Raw genomic sequence first — 24769 nt, 5'->3', positions numbered from 1 at the left:
GAAAATGATCTAAATGTGTTTATATGTATTTTTATATTCTGGGTAAGGCATAAAACTAAAACATGTTCATCCAATTAAATATTGTCGGGCTGACAATTCCCATAATTCTTATAAGTAGTTCAAACTGTCAGCAAATGTAGATTTGAACCACTGGGCATCTCTTCATGCAGATTCACCATTTGCATGTGGATGCGTGCATGTGCGCCGCGTGTTTATGTGCAGACGAGCAGTCACAGTTGCGAATCAAATGCTGAATAAAAACCTGTTAAACTCCTGAATCAATATTGGAGTGAGTTTTGCACGCTGGAAGAAGAATAATACCATGACTGAAGTATTTCTGTTAGGCAGGTCATGTTCTGTGTTAAACTCTTTTAGTCACACAGAGCTGATGTAGATTGTGTTGTTAGGAATGGGTTATTTGCACAGAAGTGTTGTTCAGCCACTGAAATCTCCCCGTGAAAGATTGATGCGACTATTTTCAGTTTCATAAGGTCCTTTTACAGCATTGATAAAGTAGATTTATATTTAGTTTAACAACAAAACATCAGTAAATAGAGCTATTCGGCCTAGCCTACTTTACTGAGCTGAAGATGCTTTTGTATTTATATTGGGTCATTTCTGAACAATGACAGCCTGTGATGCGCTCTTTATATTGTTCACCACTACTCTGAATATTCATGTGAAATAGCATGCAAATATGGTTTAGTAATAAGTGTAATTCCTGCACACCACCGGCCAAACACTAGCTACATTTATAAATGGTGAATGACATGATCTAGTGGGTTGTCCACTGCCATCTTTACGATGAGCATTCGTGTTTTAGGAGGCGTGGCTTTGGATGGCAGGGAAGGGACTGTGTTTCAAAGATATTATGCCAACCGGTTAGTATTTTGGCAGATCACCTACTGCACCTATAACTTGTTTGTTAATTAAATCCTGTTTTGTTATTTAGCCTATTATTTTTAAGTAACAGTGAAGTTGCATATTAACTTGATATGCAAAGAATGGGAAATAAATTCTTTTTGACATGCTGATTTTGGTAAAAATTGTGAATATAGGTAATACTCGCCTTGCAATTTTAAAATCATTGTATTTTTTTTCCTTTGAGCAGGCAATTTTCAATTTAAATGATTGCTGCTGCAGTCTGAAAGTCTCGGTTAGGCAATACTGACGGACACAGCTAAAGCTGGACAAATTACAGTTAATTGATTATTAATTCTGATAAGAATAACATCAACAACAAGATAATATTAATAATAAGTCTTTTATTTAAAAATGAATTTAACACATGTAATAGGTCTACATAAATGTGAAACGAACCAAACATCATCTTTAAAATATTCAGGCCTCAGCTCTCTGTGATATCTCTCCCTATCATCGATACACAACACTAGTGTCAATCGGCACAACCCTATCTTGTAGTAAACATAACTCCAAACTGCAATATGGTCATTTAAATGTCGTTCACGCATCGACGTTCAGGGGTTCGAATCGAGATCGCCATCTTTTTACGATTAACTATGCAGTCCAACTATCACTTGCCAGTAATTAACCAATCTTTTATAGTAAAATCTGTATGTGTACTATTGGTCATACTGTATGAATTAACTCCAGAATATCTGGCATGTGAAAATACATAATTGAGCTATCCTTTCATCTTTAAATAAATTGCTTTAAGACACAATTGTATGATGTTATATAGTTAGAACAAGATTACATTTTAAATAAACCTGCCAAAGGGTCTGTCTTACCTTGTTCTGGTTACTCTGCCCTGTTCACTTAGCAGCAAATATCACTAGATAGGCTACCTGGTGCCTGAATGAAAGGGTTACCGTCTTATTCCCTGATCTTCTTGCTTTGTCTGACTGTTGTGGCTCAGTTTGTTTGTGAGGATCACTCATCTTCACGTTGTCCAAAGCAGGTGAGGAGACGGAACATTATGGGACTGGATGTCAGAAAAAAAACAGAGAATATCGAAATCAGAAATATTTGTCAAGACAGAACAAGTATATTCTTCTTTTTCTATATTCAGGGTTTCTGCAGATATCATAATGTCAAATTTAAGACTTATTAAGACCTTTTTAAGACCATTAAGTATTAAATTTAGGACCTATATCGCAATATCAAAAACACGCATACACATAAAGAGATCAGAAGAAGAAGAAACAGACAGTAAAATCTGACAAATAAACAGAGAAGTAAAAAGCTTCTGGAACTAGGTCATATCATTAATATCATTCAGGATAATCGTTTTTAATTATTTTATAATTAATTATAAAGATTTTTATAACCATTCAAGATTTTTTAAATACATTTTTTATCTAAATGATGCATCACATGCTTTTCTTCATATCTCAGACAGTTCTACCCATTAAAGTTAAATATTAATGGCAACAGATCTTGGGTTGCTCTACAATTATATTTTTTATTAAGGCAGAAATAAAAACAGAAAACAAGTACACTCACTAAAAATATTGAGGTTTTTTATTTTTTATTTTGCCCACTCAACAATTCACACATCACTTTCTGGCTAGTTTAGTTATTACCAATAAAGCCTAGAAATTGGGCATCAATATACTGTAAACTGATACATATATTCACACATTCCTTTCCAGTTGAAGTCAGAATTATTAGCCCCCCTGTTTATTTTTCCCCAATTCCCGTTTAATGGAGAGCAGATTTTTTTTCAACACATTTCAAACATAATAGTTTTAATAACTCATCTCTAATAACAGATTTATTTTCTGTTTGCCATGATGACAGTAAATAATATTTGACTAGATATTTTTGAAGACACTTCTATACACCTTAAAGTGACATTTAAAAGCCTAATTAGGTTAATTAGGTGAACTTGGCAGGTTAGGGTAATTAGGCAAAATTTTGTTACTTAATTTTAGTTTGTAACTTGTAAATTGTTTTAAATTCGAAATTGTAATATAGGTCTATACATTAGTGTAAAACCTATGCATGATGGAAAAACATTCTGTAATATTAAAACCAACTGGGTCTACACTTTTGCATGGACTCTTTTTTTAAACAAACTTATCCCTCAGGTTTTTCCAAACTTTTACAAAAACTGTCGTCCTTTCCCACTGCTGTTGCAATTTCTAGCCAAAAAGTATTGGTCATCTGGTTCTACTTCTCCCTATGATCACGCATGGACTGATCATAAAGAAGATGTGTGTATAGGGCTGGATGATATGACAAAAATTTATATCACGATATACTTCTTAATTTCGGTCGATATGATATAATTCCGATATCGATATGGACAATATTAAAAAGACATAAAAAAACTGCCAAGAATGCACACAATAGATGTCTGTACCTACAAATATCTGCAAACTGAATTTGCAAAGTCTATAATACCTCCAGGCTCTTATAACTTTTCTTTTAATAAAAAGGTTTAAAAAAATTTTACTTGTTAACTTTTTCAAATGTTCACTCTCTTTTTTGTATTTAGCCTTTACAAACAGACATATATATATATATATATTAGGGATGTAACGGTATCAGAATTTCACGGTACGGTAATACCTCGGTATCAATGTCACGGTACGGTATTTATTGAATCATTTACAGGAAAAAACAAAACTTATGAAAATACTTCAAAAAAGTGCCAAAAGTGTCAATGACATACAAATTAGCCATCTATCTGTAAACTTTGAAACAGGAACTTCAATTTTAATAACAAAAAAAATATTAAACCATGTAAAAAAAATAAAGTTTTTAATTTAGTATTGTTGAAAACTCATCACATTCAACATTTAATCACTCACTCACTTACTTAGAGATGGGTTTTAAGGAAAATTATCATATAAATATAATCTGGTAAAAGCTGGTATCTCTGGGCATTTACAATGTCCCCTGCAACAGAAAAAAACCCTCTCATTTGGGACTGAGGTTTCTGGGACAAGAGAGATATGACTTATATGACTTATTTCTCGAGCGCCGAAAACGGAGCGTTTCGAAAACGCTGGAGATGCCGTTTTCATTCTAAAACGCTGCTGCTCCGTCTCAGTGTGGATGGGGAAAGACGGAGACATCTGAAAACGGAGGCGGGGCTGCAAACGTTCGCATATCTGATTGGGGCTTTTCCTCAATATTAAGTAGCCCACACACAGTTCAGTCTCGCATCATCTTCTTGTAAGTTAAGACTTCGCAAGTTTGATCAAGGCTGCAGTCTCCCCCTTCTCAGTTTGATATGGAAAACATACCGAGGACACGCGTAAATCTTCAAAGGGAACAGTGTACTTTATAACTTCATTCACATCACCTTGGCTACGTTTCACTTTCTCAACAATAAAATGTAAACATGATTTAAGGAACTGCATATTTCCTTTTTAATATTAGAAAACTTAACAGACAGCAGAAATGTTGAGGCGTCGTGCTGCATATATGAGCGTCATCTTCACTGTGTGGATATTTATAACAAAACGGAGCCTATAACAACTACCTCCTTTCAATTTCAGTGAAAATACCAAACGCACCCTCTCTTTTGCTGAATATCTGTTTTAATAATCGACAATTATAAAAGTATAACATACAATAAGTTTATACATTGTAGGAAATAAAGGCAAGCGATCAGTCAATGTACCTGGATTAATCATTAACTTATCTTTGCGCTTAACCAAAACATGTTACCCGTGAACAAGTAACTTAATAGATTCCAATGATCAAAGTCAGGGAATTGGCCTATGTCGTTAGATAAAGACAACAACATGAAAGAAATATCACGTTTAGCAAATATAGTGAGATTAGATCCAGCGGGAGATGCGTGATGAGCAGTCCGACAAGCAGAGCTCTCATCTGGGTAGAATGCTGGAGCGCTTGACCGAGAGTGTCTGTGGTCACGTGATGTGCGTTTTCAGCGTTTTGGTGTGGACGGAGAGCAGTTCAGAAACGCTGGGTAAAACGCGAGTGTGGACGCGGATCGTTTTCATTCTACAACGCCGTTTTAAAACTAAAACGCACTAGTATAAACGGGGCCTTAGAGTTTTCCAGCTCTTTTTGATCCCCGCTTCTAGCAGCACACTCCATTTCCGCATTACTGGATCTGTAGCGACAACAGACCGCAAGGGATGATGGGAATTGTAGTTTTCGCTACCTCCCGTTCGCTTCATTCGCCTGAGCAAATTTTCTCAGAAGACCTATAGTTTTACCGAGTCATGCGACTTCGGTAATATCGAAAAAAATTAATATTGCGGTATGACGGTATTTACAATACCGTTACATCCCTAATATATATATATATATACACACACACACACACACACACACACAGGGCTTTACATTAACACCCGGCAACACGCCAAATTCAGGTAGATTTCAGCTTTGTCGTGTTAGACAGTCACTCCCACAAGCCACTTTGCCTGGTTGAAAATAATTTTTTTTCAATTTTGTAGTTTTCCTAAAAGCAGGGTTCGACAATATAAGGATGACCCAATATGCGTGCAAATGTGATCTTAGAATCGAGAAGTAAAATAATTGTGATCACGTGAGCAGAAGAAAGCAAGTGAATACCAAATGAGAGGATGATCATTAGCCACGACAGATTACTGTAAATATTTTTGATACATGACAATAGTTATTTTTTTAAAAGTCAATTGCTTTTCTTTCTTTTTTAAGAAATGTTTTGTTAAATAAAAAGTATAGTATACAGCTATATTTTGCTTGTTTTGACACATTAAACATTTGTGTCTAAGAAATAATTATTGTTTTGTATGGTTATAGAGATAAATTTGGTAAACCGTTAATTTTGAGCTCTAAAAAAAGTCATGCTAGTCGTGCAAACACTATGAAACCATGACTCCTTTGCTCATGCTCATTGAGCAAGCTCATACTCGACACACAAAAAGTGAAATGATTGAGAACACGTGGACATAACACAAAATTTAAATCAAGTAATTTTAGCATGTCAACGTCAAACTTATGCATATAAAATATATTTTTCCAACAACAAAATTGTGGATAGTGAAAATGCAGAGTGGCTAGTAAAGTTGGAAATCTACTAGCCACAGTGGCTGGTGATCAAAAAAGTTAATGTCAAGCCCTGTGCAAATATATATATATATATATATATATATATATATATATATATATATATATATATATATATATATATATATATAGCTTGTTCATTCACATCTGTATTCAGGGCACACTTCAGGGCAAACTTTCTGCGACGTAGCTAACCAACTGCTGTGCTAAGCGATGGCAGCGTGTCTGTGATGTCACATGCGTGATGACGTACATCATGCTCTTTCTGATGGCTGAGCACTGACCGTCACTCAGTGACAAATGATGCAATCTAGGGATGTAACGGTATTGTAAATACCGTCATACCGCAATATAAATTTTTTCCGATATTAGCGTAGTCGCATGACTCGATAAAACTATAGGTCTTCTGAGAAAATTTGCTCAGGCGAATGAAGCAAACGGGAGGTAGTGGAAACTACAATTCCCATCAGCCCTGGGGTTGCCAACATTCTTTGCGGTCTGTTGTAGCTACAGATCCAGTAATGCGGAAATGAAGTGTGCTGCTAGAAGCGAGGATGAAAAAGACCTGGAAATGATCGAACATAAAGCGGGTGTTGTCGTCGCGCGCGTACTGAATAGCGGTGTTGTCGCCGCGCGCGTACTGAATAGCGGTGTTGTCGCGCGTGTTCTGATCAGCTGTGTTGTCGCGCGCGTACTGTAAAGCGGGGAGGGGGGGTTGAGCGCGCATACTCAAGAGCGGTGTTGTCGCGCGCCTACTGAAGAGCGGCACGGAGGGTGTGTCGCGTCGCGGGGGCACTTTTGATCATTTTGGAAGGGCACTTTCTATCCAAGACTAAAAAGGGCATGTGCACTGCACAGGTTGAGCCCTATGTGTGCACGTGCCTGCAAGTTGGGGAATACGACTAATAGTATGGGGACTGCAGAAACACAGCACACTGTTCAGATTGATGCAGACATTGACTTGTACCGCAAAGAGACCTCTATCTCACTCATGGCTTGTCCTCTCAAGTGGGGGAAAGACAATGCACAACGTTACCCACTGCTGTCAACCTGGGCCAAGTCATATCTCTGTCCCAGAAACCTCAGTCCTAAATGAGAGGGGTTTTTTCTGTTGCAGGGGACATTGTAAATACCCAGAGATACCAGCTTTTACCAGATTATAGTTATAAGATAATTTTCCTTAAAACCCATCTCTATCTAAGTGAGTGAGTGATTAAATGTTGAATGTGATGAGTTTTTAACAATACTAAATTGAAACTTTATTTTTTTACATGGTTTAATATTTTTTTGTTATTAAAATTGAAGTTCCTGTTTCAAAGCTTACAGATAGATGGCTAATTTGTATGTCATTGACACTTTTGGCACTTTTTTGGAGTATTTTCATAAGTTTTGTTTTTCCTGTAAATGATTCAATAAATACCGTACCGTGACATTCATACCGAGGTATTACCGTACCGTGAAATTCTGATACCGTTACATCCCTAATGCAATCTATAAGATCTTAAAAATATAATTATTTTATATATATATATATATATATATATATATATATATATATATATATATATATATATATGCAAATTTATATCGAAATACCGGAAATGAGTTTAAAACTCATATCACGTTACTGAAAACAATTCTATAGCGATATATATTGATATCGAATCATTGTCCAGCCCTAATGGGTGTATCAATGGGTGTATCAATGGGCATGCATCAAGTTTATATATGCGCAAGTTTCATACATGTTTTGAACATAGTATAGGTTTATATGCGAGTAATTTATATGCTCGTGTTGATAAGCAAAGTTTTATTTAGATCCTACACGGTGCCTCATAGCCATCTGTGTCGGGAAGGTGGATGGTGAGGCGACAGGTTGACTTAAACTTAAATGATGCCTCATCTTCTGTCATTGCTTCTGACTCTCAGTATGTTCTATCGGGTGGAACAGATTTGATGTGTTTCCGCTGTTAGTCGGCAGACTCGGCACCACTCTACCGCACATTTTGCAGAGCACCGAAACTATACGTTTATCGAAACTTAAAAAGCTGAATCACTTCCACACCACTGCATTCGTCTTTCCTCTCTCATCAACTAATTTGTCTGCATTCTTAGTTGTGGAAGCTTGTTCATTCACATCAGTATTCAGGGCACACATTTTGTAGCATTTTGTAGCATTCTGCGACGGAGCAGCTTAACTAACTTCTGAGCGCTGCCAGTGGCAGCGTGTCTGTGATGTACGTCATCACGCAAGTGACATCACGCTCATTCTGAGCTTGAAAAGTCATTCAGTGACAAATGATACAAGGTATAAGATCTTATCTATAATAAAACAGATGTATGCAAATGTATATCGAAATACCGGAAATGGGTTTAAAAATCATCACTGTTATTGAAAAAAATCTATCGCGATATATATTGATATCGAATTATTGTCCAGCCCTATATGTGTACAGTCATACCTGTTTCAGACAAAATCTCTTCAAAGTGTTTCATATTCAATTCAAATCAAATTTGAACCGCACGAACTGAAAAAACATTTTGTGAGCTCTGCCAGCCAAAATCATGTCGCGGCTGGCAGACCTCCATAAACACAGTGATGACATCACATTTACCGCGCGCACTGAGTTCAATAACAGAAAGCTGATTGGCAATTGTCGGTATAGGGCATGTCGGTCTTATTTGTAGTTGTAATAACGCAAATTACAATTGGACTAGTGAAATAAAGAACTACAACACCCTGAAAACCTAGCAACAACAACAAAAAAAGAATTTAAATGAGTTTTAGATGTAGCGTTACATGGACATCGCAAAAATAAGACCTGTGCAAAAATATTTTAGACTTAGAACAGTGAATTTAGGACTTTTGAAGGCCTTAAATTTCGATTTTTTTAATTTTAGAATTTTTAAGACCCCGCGGAAACCCTGTATATTCCTTCTGACCAGACTTTCTACTTATACATGTCAGTCAGTATTGCTATTTTGACTGTCAATATTACAGAATAAAGCATCCGTATAATTATGGTTGAATTTTATGTTTCATAATATAGACAATTGGTAAGTGAACCTACTGATTTCTGTAGACTCATACTACTGACCCCTACTCACCATAACCAGAATCTCCATAATTGTAGGTTATATCTTCTCCTGGAAGTATGTTGCACACAGCAAAGATATGATTTTCATTTTGCAGTTAGGAGCTTTGTGGTCATCATTTACAAGTCTCCCTTAAGACCCATCTTCTTTCGATGCATCCATGCTGTAAAACATAAAACAATCACTAAGCATAAAATACAAACAATTTTTAAAGTTTATACATTTAAGATGTACTATTTTTTTTCTGTGACCATCTTCAAAGAGGTGTTAACAATAGTATCGAGAATTAATTCTATTTTAAAACTTGCTAATTATTTCACTAAAAACTACAGATTTGATTAGAAGTGTTAATTTACATTTCACTTCTCAATTCCTGTAAAATATTTTTTATGTCTGTGAGGAACATTTTTTATGAAATTGCAATCAAATATGGGAACTGATTGTAATCAGAATGATCAGAATCAGAAATACTTAAATTTTGAGACGCATAATATATTATCGGCCATATCAATATCAGCCGATAAATGCTTTTTTTTATGTTATGGTCATCAGTCTGATATCAAAATATGGCCGATATATTTAAGCTGATAGATTACAGAATTGCCTGCCTTGCACATGCGTGGGTCGAACTTGTTCAGAGTTGTGCAGTGCTTGGACATTATTGTTGGGTGATACACAATTTTCATGTCATCCACCTTTGAGATCACCGATCATGATACTATAGCATAGGCCAGGGGTCACCAATCTTATTTCTAGAGGTCCAGTGCCCTGCAGGGTTTAGCTCCAACTTGCCTTAACACACCTGCCTGGGTGTTTCAAGTATACCTAGTAAGACCTTGTTTAGCTTGTTCAGGTGTGTTTGATTAGGGTTAGAGCTAAAATCAGCAGAACACCGGCCCTCCAAGAACAAGTTTGGTGATCCCTGGCATAGGGGCACGGCAGTGTTATGTTTGCTTATTTGCTCATTTATTTAACCACATCTAAACATATTTAATAACCTTTCGGCTAATCATACTCACCACCCAAACTTGTACTCAAGAACAAAATCCCCTCTGAATAAAGCTTCAGTGGTGAAAACTCATCCTCCTAAACAAAAGACGTTCATTAGCTGCAGTTTGTTGAAAATTAATTATCATTGGTTCATAATTGCATTTTTTGAGTTTGCATTAAATTCTACAGACTTTTGTGTTTTTATTTGAACTAATTGTTCTACTTGTCCTGTATGCTTCTCAAGCTTTATGAGAAGTGTCATTAATGTCTTTTCAGGTGCACTCAGAGGGCAATCGCCTGTTATGTCATGTCATTCAGCTTTTAATTGTTAGCATGATGTAGGTCTTTGAAATAATATTTATACAATATAGTTATAATGACATGTACAGATGATTAAACCAGTGTGTTTAAACTAGTTTTAAATTTGTTTGTTTTTGTAGTTTGGGCCAAAACAAATGTTTGTTGCAATTTTAATAGTTTAAGTTCATTTGATTGACTATTTAAAAATCTGTGGATATTATCAATGCATTTATTGGATAAAATAAAATTGCTACCTTTTACTGTAAAAAGTCCCCATCCCCAGAAGTGATTAAGGTTACACAGTCATATATATATAAATGTGTAAAAGATGAAGCACTATGAATATATATTTAAAAGAAAATATGTCAAATAAATGACCAGATCTCTGTGTGGAGCACTGGCTGTTGTCAGACTCCTTGTGCAAACAAAAAATTCTCTGAATAATTACAATTTATAGCTAAATGTATTTGAAAACATAGACATACTATTGAAAATTAATACTTTAATTCATTAGAGTCGTACTTCTGTGGGTATTTTGGTTAAAGTAACCTAAAAGTAATACAAAAGTAGTGTAATGCATTTCTGAGATATTAATATTGTCATGTAACCAATTACAAAAAAAGAAATGGCAGTAACTTTTAATATATATATATATATATATATATATATATATATATATATATATATATATATATATATATATATATATATATATATATATATATATATATATATATACTGTAATGCATTTCATTTTGGAAGTAACTTGCCCAACTGTGTTCGCTATTGTTTGTTAGCACAAAGATTAGATATTAACGGGGATTTGGAACAAAATTGTTTATGCACAATGGGCTCTCTGCACAGCTAGAGTTTTAAAGCCAACGATAAACTTCCGGTGATAGCTTAATGTGGATATTTTCAATTTCACAAAGTTGTTTGTACATCATCAATGTTGTAATGTTATTACAATACATTCAGTTAAACAGACTAAAGCATTCATTTAGTTGGTTAAGCGTAAAATTAGATGAACGATGGTATAACCACTAGCGCCGTCAGTATAGCAAAAGGCTAGCGCAGAAATTCCATTGAAAATACTGGGTAAAGTCTAAATCGAATACGTGGCCGGCTGGTATGTGCTATGCACATCCATATAGCAGCATTTTTATGACACTGTATAATAGGCGACGCAGTGGCACAGTAGGTAGTGCTGTCGCCTCACAACAAGAAGGTCGCTAGTTCAAGCCTGGGTCAGTTGGTGTTTCTGTGTGGAGTTTGCACGTTCTCCCTGTATTCGCGTGGGTTTCCTCGGGGTGCTCCGGTTTCCCCCACAGTCCAAAGACATGTGGTACAGGTGAACTGGCTAAGATAAAAATTGTCTGAAGTGTATGAGTGTGAATGAATGTGTGTGGGTTTCTTAGTGATGGGTTGCAGCTGGAAGGGCATCCGCCGTGTAAAACATATGCTGGAATAGTTGGCGGTTCATTCTGCTGTGGCGACCCCAGATTAATAAAAGGACTAAGCTGAAAAGAAAATGAATGAATGAATGTATAACAATAATGAATATTTTTACAGTACTGTGACGGTTGGGTTTAAGGTTGGGGTGAAGGTAGGCTTTAAAAAATAAAATGTATTGGGTATTTTAATAAATAGCAGCATAAATAATACTCAATACAACTACTGTTTTTACGTTACTGTAACAGTTGGATTTAGGGTTGGGGTGGGGATAGACGTTAATAAAATACAACAAATGTGAAATTTAAGAAATAATATAAATAGTTTTCGTTAACTTTCGGCTGCAACCATATCTGATCTAGCAACAACCAAAATACAGGGTAAAAAACTCATTTTTTAAAGACATGGCGGGGGGAAATGGACTTTAATGCAGTGCTTCTTGTCCGATCTGAAACCCACTTCATATCATAAATATAACAGGTAGTGAAGATTACTGAGTTTTAAAGAAATCAGATCTTAAACGTGACAATTTTGAAATGGAAAGATGTCATTGGAAGCCATTGGAGTGCCTGGCTGAAAATTAAAAGTCTGGTGATCTGTAAAATATTTTACAACATTACAGATACATTAAAAACTAATTTAAGTGTGTGTATGGTTTGCATTGGTTACTTTAACAATTATAATAGCAAAAATAATTAATGTAGTGCTTTGTTGTATATACACATGTTCAGAGTTAATAAATGTTTCAACCCAATTTAATTGCAAAAGTATGATAAAGTACAACAGGTAACACTTTAAAATAAAATTAATGGATTAAAGTCAACGGTGAGAAAAAAAGCCAGATTCATTACAGTTACTGTGCTAATATAGGATAAAATAATACAACTGAATATTATTAGTTATTATCCCCATTTAGTAAAACGACTAACTTTAGTAAAACGATTGTAATCAGATTACTATAATTTTAACACATACATAAGCATTAAGAAATGATCATCACCTAAGATTAACATTAAACTTTACCAATACTTTTAATTAACTAATGTTTACTATTGAAGCCTTCTTGCACAGAGTTAATGTACAGTACAACTGACCTATAAATATTTTAAATTTTAGTAACAGTTTCAGTTAATATTTCAACCTGTAGTAGGCCAGATGAACTTGAAAATATTATTGAAAAACAATTAAGTCTCTTAGAATGTTGCACTGTTAACAATACCACTGCAACACGACATGGATTTTACTAAAAAGAACTGTAAAAGTTTACATAATAAATAATTATTCAATGTATTTTGAGTTCCCATGATGTCAATATTGTACATGTTCATTATCATTCTATATTGAACCACTGCATAGAGAGATATAGACAGAGAGAGAGAGTGTTTGTGAGTATAACTTACCTTTGTAATTGTTGATGAATTGCACTTGCAGGTTTGTCACTTTTACAACAAATGTAATGTTCTGCATCCTCTTGAGGTATTTTACGCTTTCTGTTTTTTCTTACTCCCAGCATGAAGACAAAGGGCATGTTTCCTATAAAGACTTTACGAAAAAATAAATATAATAAATTATATTATGCTAATAAATAACATAATAATAATAGCATAATACATTTTATATATTGTCTATTGTTCTGCTGAACCCAAATGATTTCACATAGATCTAGTAATGTACTTCTATCTAAAAATTTAAATCAGAAATTAAATCATAATGTAATTAAAAACAGAATAGGTAGGATGTAAATCACATCCAAGATTAATTTTCCTATATTCGTTAAACAAAGCTATAAATACATTGTTATTTAGACTGAAAACAGGGCTAGACCCACATGAACCATTTTCATGTTTTTGTAACTTTACACACCTCAAAATTATATATACTTTGATATAATAAAGACGTTATATATATATATATATATATATATATATATATATATATATATATATATATATATATATATATATATATAATGTTCTGTGCGTTTGGGAAAGCTAATTAACATCATTAAAAGGCTTATTTACTTAAAGTAATTTAAAATAATCACCATATTAAACAAAAAATAAAGATTTTATTTTTGGGGCAACCACACAAGCACACGCAAACACTATTTTGATCAACAGAAATGTAGTGTGTTAAACAGTATACAGCTAACATTGCTATTAAATACATTTCAACAAATATAATCGACAAAGGAATATAAGCACTAAACATACATCTTACAAAGGCAATGTTTTTGTCGTGTAAGCAGTAATTATGCATTTAAATACATAAATTGATTTACCTGCTCTCCCTGGAGAGATGAGTTCGCGGGAAAAGGCGTCTCCAATTGATTGCGTCATTAGCACGTGTTTGCAAATGCCGCGCGTTCATGAGTTGAATGAGGCGCTGTGAGGGATGTGTGCTTAACACACACACACATACACACGAACAGAGGGGTGGGGGAGGGAAACTGCAGCAGGTTCAACTTGGAGTTTGCAAAATGTATGCATCCACGTGTTGAAGTGTTCACATATAATAAAAAATAATTATAAAATAAAAATATATATATATTTTTAAAGTAAAAAAAAGTGAGGGGAAACCTGATAGGTGTTGTAGACTAGAATTACGTTAACAAACTAATTTTATATTGTCGTCGTCATCATAGTCATAGTCTCTACCCCAGGGCAGCTCTCACGAGGCGTCTGTGAGTTGACAGTGGGGGATGGGTGCTCAAGACACACACACACACATACACGCGAACAGAGGGGTGGGGGAGGGGAGCTGCAGCAGGTAACACACTTCAACTTGGAGTTTGCTAAATGTATGCATCCACGTGTTGAAGTTTTCACATATTTGTTTCACATTAAACATGCTCTTTTCATTTGACTTTTTTTTTAGAAAACCCGATTTCTTTGATAACAATGCACTTTAATTTAATCTCCAAACAAATTAATACATTTCTTTATTTATTATCTATTTATTTATTAATAATAAACAACTGATATAAAAACAGGGATTCCTGATCTATCAAGCATGTAGTTTGTATTTCTTTTTTTTTACTATATATATTCATTCATTCATTCATTCATGGGGTCGCCACAGCGGAATGAACTGCCAACTTATATAGTAAAAAAATGATATACAAACTACATGCTTGATAGATCACATACACATTTTTATTATAGGTTTTTTAAGTAAATAAAAGTGAGGGGACAGCAGACCCTCAATTTAACCTCTAAACACATCTGATCGTACTAATTTGAGCTTCCAGAACTGGTTTGACACAGTATCACCAGTGATAAAATCAATCTCTAGTAACTCACTCACTCACTCACTCACTCACTCACTCACTCACTCACTCACTCACTCACTCACTCATTCACACTCACTCACTCAGTATCCTTCAGCATAGTTACTGATTTATCAGGGGTCGCCACAGCAGAATGAACTGCTAACTACTCTGGCATGTTTCCTACAGCAGGCCCATCTGCTACACCACTGCCTAATCCCTACCCCTAAACCTCACTCACTGACTCACTCACTCACTGTCCTTCAGCATAGTTACTAATTTATCAGGGGTCGCCACAGCAGAATGAACCGCTAACTACTATGACATATTTTTCCTACAGCGGGCCCATCCGCTACGCCACTGCCTAATCCCTACCCCTAAACCTCACTCATTCACTCACTCACTATCCTTCAGCATAGTTACTAATTTATCAGGGGTCGCCACAGCGAAATGAACCGCTAACTATTCTGGCACATGTTTCATACAGTTGGCCCTTCCGCTACACCACTGCCTAATCCCTACCCCTAAACCTCACTCACTCACTATCCTTCAGCATAGCTACTGATTTATCAGGGGTCGCCACAGCGGAATAAACCACTAACTACTCTGACATGTTTTATACAGCGGGCCCATTTGCTACGCCACTGCCTAATCTCTACCCCTAAACCTCACTCACTCACTCACTCACTCACTATCCTTCAGATAAGTTACTGATTTATCAGGGGTCACCACAGCAGAATGAACCGCTAACTACTCTGGCATATGTTTCACACAGCGGGCCCATCCGCTACGTCACTGCCTAATCCCTACCCCTAAACCTCACTCACTCACTTCAGCATAGTTACTGATTTATCAGGGGTCGCCACAGCGGAATGAACCACTAACTACTCTGACATGTTTTATACAGCGGGCCCATTTGCTACGCCACTGCTTAATCCCTACCCCTAAACCTCACTCACTCACTCACTCACTCACTCACTGTCCTTCAGCATAGTTACTGATTTATCAGGGGTCGCCACAGCAGAATGAACCTCTAACTACTCTGGCATATGTTTCACACAGCGGGCCCATCCGCTACGCCACTGCCTAATCCCTACCCCTAAACCTAACTCACACACTCACTCACTATCCTTCAGCATAGTTACTTATTCATCAGGGGTCGCCACGGCGGAATGAACCGCTAACTACTCTGGCATGTTTCATACAGCGGGCCCATTTGCTACGCCACTGCATAATCCCTACCCCTAAACCTCACTCACTCACTCACTCACTCACTCACTCACTATCCTTCAGCATAGTTACTGATTTATCAGGGGTCGCCACAGTGGAATGAACTGCTAACTACTCTGACATATGTTTCCTACAGCAGGCCCATCCGCTACGCCACTGCATAATCCCTACCCCTAAACCTCACTCACTCACTGACTCACTCACTCACTCACTGTCCTTCAGCATAGTTACTGATTTATCAGGGGTCGCCACAGTGGAATGAACCGCTAACTACTCTGGCTTGTTTCATACAGCGGGCCCATCCGCTACGCCACTGCTTAATCCCTACCCCTAAACCTCACTCACTCACTCACTCACTCACTTACTCACTCACTCACTGTCCTTCAGCATAGTTACTGATTTATCAGGGGTTGCCACAGCAGAATGAACCTCTAACTACTCTGGCATGTTTTATACAGCGGGCCCATCCGCTACGCCACTGCATAATACCTACCCCTAAACCTCACTCACTCACTCATTCACTCACTCACTATCCTTCAGCATAGTTACTGATTTAACAGGGGTCGCCACAGCAGAATGAACCTGTAACTACTCTGGCATATGTTTCATACAGTGGGCCCATCATTTTCACTCACACTAATACACTACTGCTAATGTAGTTGATCAGTACCACTATAGCGCATGGGTTTGGACTGTGGAGGAAACCTACGCTGACACGGGGAGAACATGCAAACTCCACACAGAAATGCCAACTGGCCCAGATGACACTCGAACCAGCGACCTTCTTGCTGTTAGACAATTTCTTGTCGGCATAAACCTAGCCATAACTGTAAATTATTCTCAATATCAGAGAGCATGATTAGTCGTACAACAATGATGTAGAAGCATGTAACCCTCAATGTAAATCAACCTTAACATAAAATGTGAACTTATTCATCAATCTGATTGACTAATAGAAATGTTGTTCCAGGTTCAACAGGTCAAGGGTGTCAAACTCAGTTCCTGGAGAGACACAGCCCTGCACAGTTTAGTTCCCAGCCTGCTTCAACAAACCTTTAGGTTTCAAACCATAGACATTATAATAGAAAGCTAAACGCCTCATGGTCCGCTTCAGTCCGTTGTTCCGATAAGTCAACGAGGTTAATCCGGTTATGACTGCGCTATAAACAGAGGCAACTGAACAGAGGAGCTGCTGTTTTGCCTGATATAAAATATAAGAACAGTGTATTTTCTTAACTGATTATAATTTTATGGTGTCAAAAAAAACAACTTCCTGGCAGGTCTGTTGGAGCTAAATTCAGCAGGATTATGGCCCTCCATAACCAAGTTTGGACACCCCTGGTTTAAAGTGATCTACTGTCTGGGTTGGTGTTGTATATCCAATTTAAACTAGCTTGTAATAAGCTGCCAGTACATTTCCTGTTATTTTACAGACGTATTTCTCTAGAAATTATTTCTTATACACTTTATCATTCAAATACTAAAAATGTCAATAAAAGTCACTTTGTTAAACTGTAGAGTTGAATTTTCAACATCAAAAAAGTGGACAGAGCAGAGATCAACATCCCATAATTAATTTTGTTATGAGTTTAGTTTTTTGTAATGCATATAGTGTATAAATGGCTCTAAATAGCTGTCCCACAGTAAAAACTCTTCATGGAAAAACGGTATAGTTGTTGTACCAAACAATGAATTAGTTATAATAAAGTTCTACTTTTCAAGTTCATAAAAGTGATATCAAGGCTTGTTAATGGGGCATCTAGCTATCTATTATAATGTCTGTTTCAAACAAGCCTGGAGGACTCAATTAGTTTGATCAGGAGTGTTTCATTGTAGTAAAGCTGAACTGTGACCTGTAGCCTTCCAGGAAGAGTTTCACACATGTGAAATGTTGATCCAAGAACATGTTCCACTAGGTGAAATCACAATATCTGTGTATTCAGCACTCTCATTATGCAAAAAGCACAAGTTTAATAGAAACAGTGAATGCAAAGCAAGGCAACTAAAACTTCTGTCAATGAGAGACTGACTGTCTTCATACAGAGCTCAGTCTGAGGCCTACCCTCTGACCAGGCTGATCAGGCTCTTTCATCCTCCTCATCCTCCTTCTTTTCCTTCCCTCTTTTTAGGTTGTCGCCATTGTTCATATCTAAATTTGTAACACCTGTGTCTATTCTGGCTCATATTTTGCACATGCAGCTGTGAAAAAAATAATACAGAACTGGCACACAATCATACAGCTATCGTATCTTTCCAAGTGTTTTATTTGTTTTTAACTGTCACTCTTTTTGTTTGGTGTTTTGTAACAAGAGCATCACAGTGCAAATCTGTTATAGTGGGCACACATCTGTTTAGACTTTTGTGTAAAGAGTGTCTAAAACTGCCTGAACTTAAGTTATTACAGAAAGACCATGGCTTTATTCCATTAAGAATTTGGCTGAAAAATAACAAATGCATGTAGTATTAATACATTATTATTATCAGTGTTGGGTAAACGATTTAAAAAAAGTAATGAATTACTACAACATTAAAGTTGTATTTACAGCTCTTCCAGAATACTTATCAATATTTCTTGAAACTAGTAACTGAACACACAAACAAATATCCACAAATACACTACAGCAATGGACTTGTAGTTTTGTAGAATTGGTGTTAATAAGGTAAGAGTGAAGAGTTTCAGTGAGTCTGTGTCAGTTTTCACGTTTAGTGTCTGAGCATTTAAAAAAGGCTGTAAATTGCTTTTCTACCATATCTAAAATGTAATTAAATTACTCAAGAAGAAATGTAATCACTTCACTCAATACTATCAGAATCTCTATAAATCTCAGTGCATAGGAAATATAAATCAAACACTTTTTATTCTTTAAATATAATTTAAACCTGGCCTTTTAGCTTTCCTAACTTAAACAAATACTTTATTATCAACATGTTATTTAGATAACAAACAGAACTCTGGAAAAAGTTGAACATATAAAAAGTTTCCAAGTGATTTAACTATATATTATACACAGAACTGGCAAATGTCTTAATTCATTGTTTACATTTGAATGAAATGAACAGGCTTGAAGTATTTCTTATTTTATTTTATTTTTTTACATTTTTTAAGTTTTAGAAAAAATATATATTCACTTTGTGATTTCGTTACAGGTAGTTAACTGATTATTTTGGACTATACTCCCATCACTGATTATATTTATCTTTATCTAAAATGTAATTAAATTACTCAATAAGAAATGTATTCACTCATAATATATGTAAATCTCAGTGCAAAGAAAATATAAATAATACACTTTTCATTCTTTAGAAAAATGATTTAAACCTGGCATTTTAGCTTTCTTAACTTAAACAAATACTTATTAACATGTTATTTAGATAAACAGAACTCTGGAAAAAAGTTAAACATGTATACAAAAAGTTTCCAAGTGATGATACCATTTATTATACACGGATATACATCAAATTATATATTATATTCCGCCTAATTTCCTCCCGGTCGCACTCGGAGCTCCTCTCCTCCTTTCGTTCCCGGGCAGCTGAGCTCTTTGTAGCCGGAGGGAGCGTAGCTGCGGGCGGGGGAGGTGCGCGGTGCGGTCGCTGACAGTGTAGGACAGACAGACAGTTCAAAGAACACACAAACCAGGAAAACGTTTGATTCTGTTGCGTGTCGCTCTCGCGGGCCGTTTCGCGCTATTATGCCACAGTATTTCTCGGATCTGCTACTGTACCGCCTAAGTTACATACTGTACTTCCGTGTTATCCATTCCCTCGGGGATACAACGCGATCTGCGCAGAAACAGTACGATTCAAACCTAGAATAAAGTACCGTGCTTAAGGACACCAAATATAAGGCTTTCTTGACGCAGTTTGGTCATTTTCATTTAAATACTAATTAAAGTGCAATTTTATTTATGCTGTCTCTTTTATTCTGTGAAGTAACCATAGTAACTTGCTGCCGCCATCTTTATTTTTACGCACTTCGCCTCTGATTCGTCAGATCAATAGGGGGCGTGACATCCTCCTTGTATCTTTCTGATTGGCCAGATCCCAAAAGTGTGTATCATTGCGTCATTGCAGTTCTCCTAGAGGGCGCTGTGTTATACACACTTTTGGGGTGGGGGGATACACACTTAGATACACAAATCATGTAAAAGTGCATTTTGAGGACAAGTGAGATTTTAAGCCAGGACACCATTTTGAAGCATGCTGAATACTGCTATATGGTCAGACAAATGAGGACCAAGAAAAAGTCCTCATTTGTCAAGGTGGTCCTCATTTTACTGGTGTGTACTCTGGCGAAAGTCCTCATTTTGGACATAAGCAAGTACACACACACACACACACACACACACACACACACACACACACACTGAATGATATGATGCAACATAATTCCACCCATATTTTGCCCTTTTATTGTCATCTGCTAAAACATTAAAGCAGACTCTCTTCTTGCGTTTGACATGCTGTCTTCGCATATAAACTCACACCCTCTCCCCTTTGACCCAGATTTACTAGTGGGTTTCATTGTGATCTTGAAGTTGCTGTCAGTTTATGGTCTTTCTATAGCTTTCATAGCATTGCATCATGTATGTTAGCTTGCTTACTGCTGACTGGAGTGTTGCATTATAGATGGTGGAGCGTTAAATTTTAACATGCTGAGTGCACAGCAATTCTATACAGAGCTTTTTCTGTCAAAAGTGAACAGATTTATTTGACCCTTCTACTTTTTCCTCTGTCATTACCTTAAGAAAATCAACTAAATGTTTGCTTACCATGCAATGAATAGCTTTTCATTGCTAACAGTTGTTTGTTTCACACCGTGCGCTGTCAGTAAATGTTTTGCTTATTACTGTAATCCTGTAAGATGATTAGATAGATAGATAAATAGATAGATAGATAGATAGATAGATAGATAGATAGATAGATAGATAGATAGATAGATAGATAGATAGATAGATAGATAGATGCCTCACAGCAAGAAGGGCTTTTGTGTGGAGTTTGCTTGTTCTCCCAGCGTTCGCGTGGGTTTCCTCCGGGTGCTCCGGTTTCCCACACAGTCCATAGACATGCGGTACATGTAGGCTAAATTGTCCGTAGTGTATGAGTGTGTGTGGATGTTTCCCAGTGTTGGGTTGCAGCTGGAAGAGCATCCGCTGCGTAAAAAACGTGCTGGATAAGTTGGCGGTTCATTCCGCTGCGGCAACCCCGGATTAATAAAGGGACTAAGCCGACAAGAAAATGAATGGATGGATGGAAGGATGGATGGATGGATGGATGGATGGAGGGACGGACGGACGGACGGACGGACGGACGGACGGACGGACGGACGGACGGACGGACGGACGGACAGACAGACAGACAGACAGACAAACAGATAGATAGATAGATAGATAGATAGATAGATAGATAGATAGATAGATAGATAGATAGATAGATAGATAGATAGATAGATAGATGATGGATGGATGGATGGATGGATGGATGGATGGATGGATGGATGGATGGAAAGATAGATAAAACTATAAACAGACGGATGGATGGACGGACTTGCTATTGAATATTAACAATTCAAACCCCTTTGTTTTTGCAAAGCCTCTCCACTTAAAGCACAAATGAAATCAAAACTAACCGGATTGATTTTGTTGGCTCACATAGCTAGTTTTGTGGTGAACACTTCAGCTGTGCATGTCATTAAAGAAATAAACAATAGTTTGCCCTTCAATCTTTGATTGAAATCTGAAAATGCACCTAATTTTTCTTTTCAGTAAAATTCTCAGATTACGTCTGTCTGACGTATTGGTGGGCGGGTCTAAAATACTAAACCTCGCCCACCCAGTTGTCAGATTTGCGGCAAACAGAAATGGTGAGGAGGAAGAGTCTGTTGTGTTGTAATAACTCTCCCCAAACCCTTTTCCAGATCTTTCTAAATAAACAGCCCACTTTAATACATCCAATAAGATCGCAGTAGAAAAACAAGCCACGCCCTCTGCTTTCTTATTTAATAATCTGTTTCTCTAGAAACTTTAACAATACAAAAAAAAAAAAAAAAATGCTTCCGGATCATGCGCACCTAAACCATTGGTCTTGCACATGTCTGTAGAGGGCTAAAAAAGAGGGCTAGCAGCACACTCTCAATTGAATTTAAAGCGACAGACACCAAAACGGCACATTTTGGATCAAAGCCTAAAAGGGGCAGTTTTAATCAGTTATAAAACATTATCTGTGTGGTATTTTGAGCTGAAACTTCCCATACACACTTTAGGGACATCAGAGACTTATTATACATCTTTTTAAAAGGGGCATAATAGGTCCACTTTAATAGCACTAACATCGGCTCATATCTCCGGGTAATAGAAGATGTGCTGTAGGTGCATGTGTCTCAGCCCTTCTGTTCCGACTTCTCCAGCCTTCTGTCTCTAATATTCTCCTGCTGTGATGGGATCTGGCCAACATTATGCCACTGGATTTCATCTGTCTTTGCTTTTTGCCGCTGTATGCGATGAAACAGGGGTGTCATCTGCAATAACATTTCACCAGAGGTAGGTAGTAACGAATTACTTTTACTTTGTTACATTTACTTGAGTAAAATTATAGAGTAATGATTACTTTTTGAGTACATTTAAATATGTGTACTTTTACTCTTACTCAAGTAAATTATTAGAGAAATATCATTACTCTTACTTTGCTACATTTGGTGGCGTTCCTCTGTTACGGCCAAGTGATAATAAATATGATCCATATATCTTGTTTGCAAATATCGCGAGGCGCTACATTGGAGAGTTTGCTAAAGAGACGCATCTCTTGCTTTCGGTTAGAGCGTGTGCGCCTGTTGGAATCATGGCTGAAGTCTAGGAAGACATGGAAGTTAATACTGTGGTCCCGCCTTTCCGCCATCTGCGGTTCCGAGAAGGACAGTCATGCTGTCTGTACAGTGAGTTTATCCAGCCTGATCTCACGAGAAAACGTAAGTATTTTATGTTTTGCCAGTTTAGTGGCTAATTCGTATGAATTCATACGAGTTCAGTTGTACGAAATTTGTACGATTTTAAAAAGGACGTGTGGCACCTGACCCCACCCCTAAACCCAAACGTCATTGGGGGATGAGCAAATCGTACTAAACTGTATGAAATAGATCGTACGAATTCAGACGAATTAGCCACTAAATCAAAAACTTACGAATTGCGTAAGATTGTGTTGGTTTATCGGACAAGCTCACCCGGCCTCAAGTTCAGTCTATGATTTTACTCTAAGATGTTAACAAGAATAGTTTGATAAGGCATTAGGAAAAGGCATTATAAGGACACAGATAACTCTGCCTATTCATGCCAGAGTCCCGCGAAAAAAAAGTGATTGACAGGTGGTCATTTGTGTGTAACTTTATTTATTTTTGGTTTGGTTATGAGTAAGGCAAAGACCATGTGGATGTCATGTAATGAAAACGGTAGGCTACAATTAATTAATTAGTTATGAATTAATTGATATTTAACAATGACCCAACCCCCCGCCTACGATGATGATGATATCGTCCATCGCGATATTTCACATTAAACATCATACGATGTCAAATTAGTCAACATCGCCTAACCCTATCGTGTATGACTCCCATGAGCTTGGAGGACTGCATCCATACATCTCTGCAATGACTCAAATCACTTATTAATAAAGTCATCTGGAATGGCAAAGAAATCGTTCTTGCAGGACTCCCAGAGTTCATCAAGATTCTTTACACTCATCTTCAATGCCTACTCTATCTTACTATGCCTACTCTATCTTAATATGTCTAGTGACTGGGCTGGCCAATCCTGGAGCACTTTGACCTTCTTTGCTTTCACGAACTTTAATGTTGAGGCTGAAGTATGAGAATGAGTGCTATCCTGCTGAAGAATTTGCCCTCTCCTGTGGTTTGTAATGTAATGGGCAGCCATCAACACTACCATCAACTCTGCAGATCTCTCGCACGGCCCCATACTGAATGTAACCCTAAACCATGATTTTTCCGTCACCAAACTTGACTGATTTCTATGAGAATCTTTGGTCTATGTGTGTCCCAATAGATCTTCTGCAGTATTTGTGATGATTGGGATGCAGTTCAACAGATGATTCATCTGAGAAATCCACCTTCTGCCTCTTCCAAATGATCAACTAGAAGTTAAGGTATTATTTGTTGCTCTTACAACTGAGATTGACAACAAGACTTTTGTCAGGTAGTGTATGTTTCATCTTTAAATAACACTGTAAATTGTGTAATATAATGCTATAGGTAACACAAGGTTGCAAGGTTAAAAACGAACACTGATAAATCCATAAACTCCTGGTCTGTGTTGAACCCAAAAAAAAAAAAATGCAGGTCAGAAGCGTTCAACCGAATTACACAGCGATGGCTGTTCCATTAAGGCGGTATTGGTTTCTCAAAAGAGCGAGCAATATCCAGTT

General features: G+C 36.8%; 1 protein-coding gene and 1 long non-coding RNA gene across 2 annotated transcripts in view; both read right to left on the bottom strand.

The window, feature by feature from the left end:
* LOC141378996 (CUGBP Elav-like family member 5) overlaps positions 1-24769 on the bottom strand; it is a 253784-nt gene that overhangs the window by 143102 nt on the left and 85913 nt on the right. The window lies entirely within an intron of this gene.
* On the bottom strand, positions 1248-14169 carry LOC141379025 (uncharacterized). The gene is made up of 5 exons (XR_012394948.1): positions 14120-14169; positions 13239-13380; positions 10116-10182; positions 9109-9259; positions 1248-1945 (listed from the first exon to the last, which is right to left on the bottom strand). It is a non-coding gene; the product is annotated as an uncharacterized lncRNA (long non-coding RNA).

This window comes from Danio rerio, chromosome 2 (assembly GCF_049306965.1).
Source record: "Danio rerio strain Tuebingen ecotype United States chromosome 2, GRCz12tu, whole genome shotgun sequence".
NCBI lineage: Eukaryota > Metazoa > Chordata > Actinopteri > Cypriniformes > Danionidae > Danio > Danio rerio.
This window is presented reverse-complemented; position numbering and strand designations above follow the sequence as displayed.